We start from the raw sequence: 6000 nt of genomic DNA on the forward strand, positions 1-6000 counted from the left end.
TTGCTTTGATTTCCACTTGGGTATCGCCGTCGTTGTCGTAGCAGGTCGATAATACATTACCCTTCGATTATTAACTGGAGCTCCTGAAAATTACATTCAGAAAAATGATGAAATTAATTTTGAAAATTTAGTAAAAAAAAATTTCTGTGATCTATTGAATGGTGTGCAAAAATTCAAAAAATCTGTGTGTGGTAAGTACCGGTTGGAGTAAAAATGAAAACTAAATACGCCTGTCTACAGTACTGATAGCCACCACAACAATCTCATTCTGAGAAATAATAAATTTTTAATACTTATTGGTGCATACACAAAAAAAGGAAAATAAATTCTTACCGTATAGCTTTTGGATGTTTTGCCTATCATAAGGTGGCAGCTCGTAATCAGTAGGTAACTGCTTGTAAATGAGAAACATCAGCGAGTCGTTGGTGTCGTTTGTCGAGGTATGCCCCAATCCGAGCGAGTGGCCGATTTCGTGAACTGCGGTTGAGAAAAGATGCGTTTCTGCAAACAGAAGGAGACGATGTGTTACGGTTATTATTTTGTTATATTAATTAATTTAAAACGTGACAAAAATATTTCATTGACATTACTTTTTTTATTGCAGTTAGCTAGACAAATTATATAAGTACGTTATATGTTGCACTCCAATAAAAAACCAATCAAAAATTTATCGGTATAATAACTGGAATGGTCAAAAAAGGATTTTGTACATCGTTTCTTGTAACTAAGACATGATTGAGTAAAAATAAATTGACAAACTTCTGTCACACTATCGTGATGGCAGCACCAAAACGGGGGGACTAAAGTATTTAATATGTGAATTGATGATTTATTTTTGGTCAATCACGTCCTGATTTCAAGAAAACCCATTTTTGGCCATTACAGTTTTTATCTGGATTTACGGGTGTAAATACCGATGAGAAACCAATAGAGATGTAGCTTTACCACTTTGAGCTTAAAAATAATTTACCATGCTCGAGCATGTCAACTAATTGTTTGCTATCAAATTTCAAGTAAAAACGGCTCTTGCATCATTAAATTTGTCTTAATACCACTGAATCGTGAACATTTGTATAGAAAAGTAAAAAATAAAGAATAGGAGATATGCAGAAGCAAAAATGAAGTTAGTCTGACATGACTTACTCGAACTGATGTCAGAATTTTCAGTCGTCCAATCCTCATCAGCGTCAAAGTGGACATCGCCGGTGAGACTCTGGTTTGGATAAAAAGCATGTGCCACTACCCCTCCCATGCCATCGAAATCATTGTAGTCACCATGTTCTTTTCTGTAAAGTGTATCACACAAAAAATACAATATTTTACTCAACTGCCAATTCTACGTGTGTCAAATTTTAAATAAAACACTCGAAGGTCAGCTGCAACAATGCGAAAGTGCTGGGATATTACAGTAATTTGTGATTCAACTGTTGTTACAAAAATTAATTATCGAGGAATTTTTCTTAATTTGTTTGTTTAAAAAAAAAATCAGCTGACTCTTCCTGGTGATTTAAAAAAATTTTAAAGCTATAATTAAAGGAAAATGGAAATTTACTCACAGCTGGAAAGACATCACGATGTCGACATCGTCACTGTTTATTTTTTCTACAAACACAAGTTTGGTGTGTTTTGCCCACACATTAAGTGCTCGGTTTATTTCCTTCCTTACCTCGTCATATGCAAGTCCATAGGGAATTGGTTTTTTAATACTATGTATAGGAACAAACGAGAAATTAAATTAAACTATTTATTTTTTGCACATAAAAGTTAGAAATAATTTTGCATGAAAAAAAAAATCAATCAATATTATAACTTTTTAGTGAAATTTACTCAATTCATTTTTACATAAATATATAAGTAAATTATAGTACATGTATGCACGTATTTGGGTTGTATCACAAAAAACACGAGGTTCGTTTGCGTCCCCCAAGATTTTCAAAATTTGATTATTAGAAATTTTTCATGATTTTTCGACATTATTTAAAGCCAAAACTAGATGCAAAACTTTGGGCCCGACTCATCTTTATTAATTCATTAAAACTTTTATAAAAATTAAAAAGAGCATACTGTAAAATACTTTTTCAAATTCTTAAAAAATTTCATATTAAAAAATACATTACTGTCATTACCACGACGATAATTTTTTTTTTTTTTTTGGAAATTTGAATTCTGCATATTTGTTTAAAAATTTAATTGTATGCAAAAAATTATTGAAAAAACTTACCTCCACGTAAGATAAAGTTTATTCCACTTGTTTAAAAGTGTAGACCTCTTCCCTCGGATTTTCTTGTCGTTGTCCGATCTGTTTTTCACATCCACACCACAACGTCGACTCTCTATCGGTTTCGATGTTGGACCATCCACTACTTTTGTTGGCACGATTTCACCAAATTTCTACAATAAGATGGGGTCATTTTTACACATCTATCAAGTAAAGACATCCACCAATATTGTCAGAAATAATTTTAAAAAAGGCTATACTGACCTGCAATTTTGGAAGGGCCTCTTTTAGCTCGTTTTCTGTATTGTTACTGCCAATCCTCGTGTTGTCTTTGATCAGATAACCAAATCTTTGGAGATACTTTTCCTGCAACAGACAAACCAAATTGATTTTCATAACAATACTTATTCAATCAACACATCTGTGGGGTACATTGGATGAATTAGATTTTGGAGTCACCACTTAAATAGCTTACAAGTCTCAACATATAACAAATTTTTGTTCTCTAAAATAAGTATGAGACTTTTAGATAATATATCTTCAAGTAATAATTGAAAATTCGTTTTTTACTTCCAGACGTGGGTTGTAAAAAATCAAAATATGGGAATAAAACGTGGTCTCGTAAAGCTAATTCAGCCATTTTTTTATTAAATACAAAAGCAATAGCTTTTTATCATCTAATTTATTTATATTTTGTAACGTAAAAAAAAAAACAATTTTTATTTTCAAATGACTTTATAACTGACTGAAACATAAAGAAATGTATTTTCTAAAAATTGATCCACGTACGGTATACAAATGCGTATATTTATAAATAGCCTCTCGTGCAAAAGATGCGTAAAGAAACGCTTATATCTTCTTCTTTGGGGGATGAGTGTAACTTTTTATTTTTTCCCGTATAATTTTAGATCCACACCGTCACCTTCACAATATACGTTACAAGTACGTTGTTTGTACGATTAATGAGTGTGTGGTAAGAAAACGAGGAATATTTCACTTACATAATACATGTACACGATAACGAGGGAGAAGTTGGTTAGTTAAGTAGCCATTATTTACGGTTAATGAGTATAAATTTAAGTACAAGTAAGTACTAATTATTACTTACTGAATAAAGACTTTGTGTACAAATTATAGATTTGGAGAAAAAATACATGTAGTGCCACAAAGAAACACCTGCTTGTTAACTAGTAGTGGCTCAACTTTGATGTTGACCAATATTTTTTACCAACCATAAAAAATTCTTTAATTTTTGTTAATTAATAAACCATTCCATAACTTAGTAATTATTTCCACTACATACCAACAACACGCGTTATTGTTTTTATTTGGCTTTCATTTTTTTATGATAATTGTGGTAATCACGGGAGGTAAAAAAATGTCACGCATTTTATTAGCTTTTCTTTATTAACTGAGTGATCTGTTTTATTTCGTTACTTAAAGTTTCTTGTAATATTAAATTCACTAAAACTTATAAAATACAGTATGGCAATACAAAAAAAACTTTATGTAAACGGAAGAAGTAATCTACTATTATTAAGATATCTCTAGAAAATTTATTATTTACAATTGATAGTTAGAGCTCAGTAATATTAATAATTTATGTTTCACTTGCATCACCGTAATTAACTCGAAAGCAAAAAGTTACACAAGAGTATAATATGTCTAAAAGTATTTGTAACCTTTTTACCTTTCACTTCAAGTGGTACCCTCTACTATACATCATAAATTTGAATAAAAAAAAAAAAATTAATTTTCTTACGTCGGAGTACTTACAACTTCGTTCGGGGAGTTGGAGACCGGCACAGCGTGTCCCAGTGCGAGGACCATAGCGAGGAAGAGGACCATCATTTTTGTCTGGCCAACAAATTGCAGTAAAAAATTTAACAAAAAAAAGGCTCACCCCTTATATGCTTGCGACCGGGGCTCAAGAAAAATTAATTCACTAAATTCGGCTTTAAACACAATAGTTGTCTATATCTCAACAATCCAGATTGTAGTGATAAAGTAACCTTACTCGCATTGCTTAAATATAACGAGTGTTATTCACTGTAAATTTAATGATATGTATAAAGTAGATAAAGTTAATGAGACTGACTTGCGTATTTTTTTATACAGATATTTTTGATCCTAGAATTTGAATTTGGCCAAACACACTTTCTTATACTAAATTTAAAAGATTTTGAAGATTAAAAGGTATTATAAAGTCCAATTGCCGGAAAATATATGTCATAAATACCTTTTGCTGCAGTTATGATTAGTAATAAAACGGATTTTATTGTACTAGGAATTTTAGACAAAATTAACGATCATCTTCATTAACTATGCATACAGCTGTTAAAAACAAATTTTGTAAGTTTTTACCCAGAGAAAGGTGAACAATAGCTTTTTATCATTTAAGATAAAATAACACTCTACACAAAAACACGAAACAAAACTATTTTTCAGGCACACATGTACGTAATATACTAGGCTATCATTAATTAAAAATGTTTTTTCTTCTCTTATCAGAATAAAATTAATGATACTTACCAGAGGCTTTTCCCTGATTGACTTTTGGGTGAACGACATCATTGTTATTCGGGCAAGGGTATTGCTTATTTTCTTCAATTTCAACATAATTTTTTTTTTCCCGAATAAAAACATCTAATTGGTTTTTAACATATTATATGCCTGGTTTGACTTTTCACCATGACATAGACGAAGGAGCTCGAAAAGCGTTCTTCGCATACATATAACAGTTTTTGGAAAGATTGTTATCGGTAAAGTATTGACTTGCCTTATTAACATGTTAGATATGATTTCAGAGTGTGAAAAGTTTTAAAGTATCATTTTTTTATAAATGTTTGTGTGGGTTTGTAACCAGTCACATTTCTGAAATCCATTGAGATGTTTGAAAATTTTGTAGAATTAAGTTAGAGTTCCCAAAAATTTTTCATGAAATAAAACTTTTTTTTATTACACACTTTGGTGCTGAATGTATATACATCGTTTTATTGGTAAAAAAAAAAAAAGTTTATTCATACGTGATGAACAACTACCAAATATGGTGAGAAATAAAATTTGTCCTCTAGTATCTGTTTGACGGCCATTTGCAGCTCGTAAAACATTAATTTCACATCAGTTAATGATGTGAGTAGTTAGTGTGGTCCACATTTTGGGGGCAGCCCATCCAGTACTGGGACGATAATTTGGGATTTGTGTCCACTATTTTTCTACGCGCGTCGTCGAACTGCCAAAAGTACCTTCCCTTGAAAAAGTACGTCGTACCTAAAAAAAAAAAAAAAAAAAAAAAAAAAAAAAAAAAAAAAAAAAAATGAATGAATGAAAAAAAGAAACTAAATCGTAATAAATGAATTGACTTGCTATAATTTATAAAAATATGATTCAGTATACGATAATTTTACGAATAAATTTGTGGAGTAAGGGGATAGCTTAGAGTTACAAAATCCAAAGTACCCCAGATGCAAAGAGAACTAATGGACAGCCCAAATTAGTAGCAATTAATTCCAGTTAATTAAGACTAAAATTTACAAACATAGTACGTAATTGAGCAAAATTTTTGTAGCTAATTATGTAATCAAACTTTTTCTCTCTTTTACTGCACTTTTTAAGTGCAATTTTAATTATTTTTTTTTTAACTATCATGAATTGTTTGAAAACTGTATGCAATAGAACGCATTAGTTAAAATAAATCTTCTCATTGAATACTATAACATTGATTTAAACATTTATATCCATAAAAATTTAGAAAGTATAATTTTTATATAATTAATTTATAT

The sequence above is a fragment of the Copidosoma floridanum genome, unplaced genomic scaffold, assembly GCF_036245765.1.
Source record: "Copidosoma floridanum isolate Cflo_tuat_1 unplaced genomic scaffold, Cflo_Japanese_pri ptg000025l, whole genome shotgun sequence".
NCBI lineage: Eukaryota > Metazoa > Arthropoda > Insecta > Hymenoptera > Encyrtidae > Copidosoma > Copidosoma floridanum.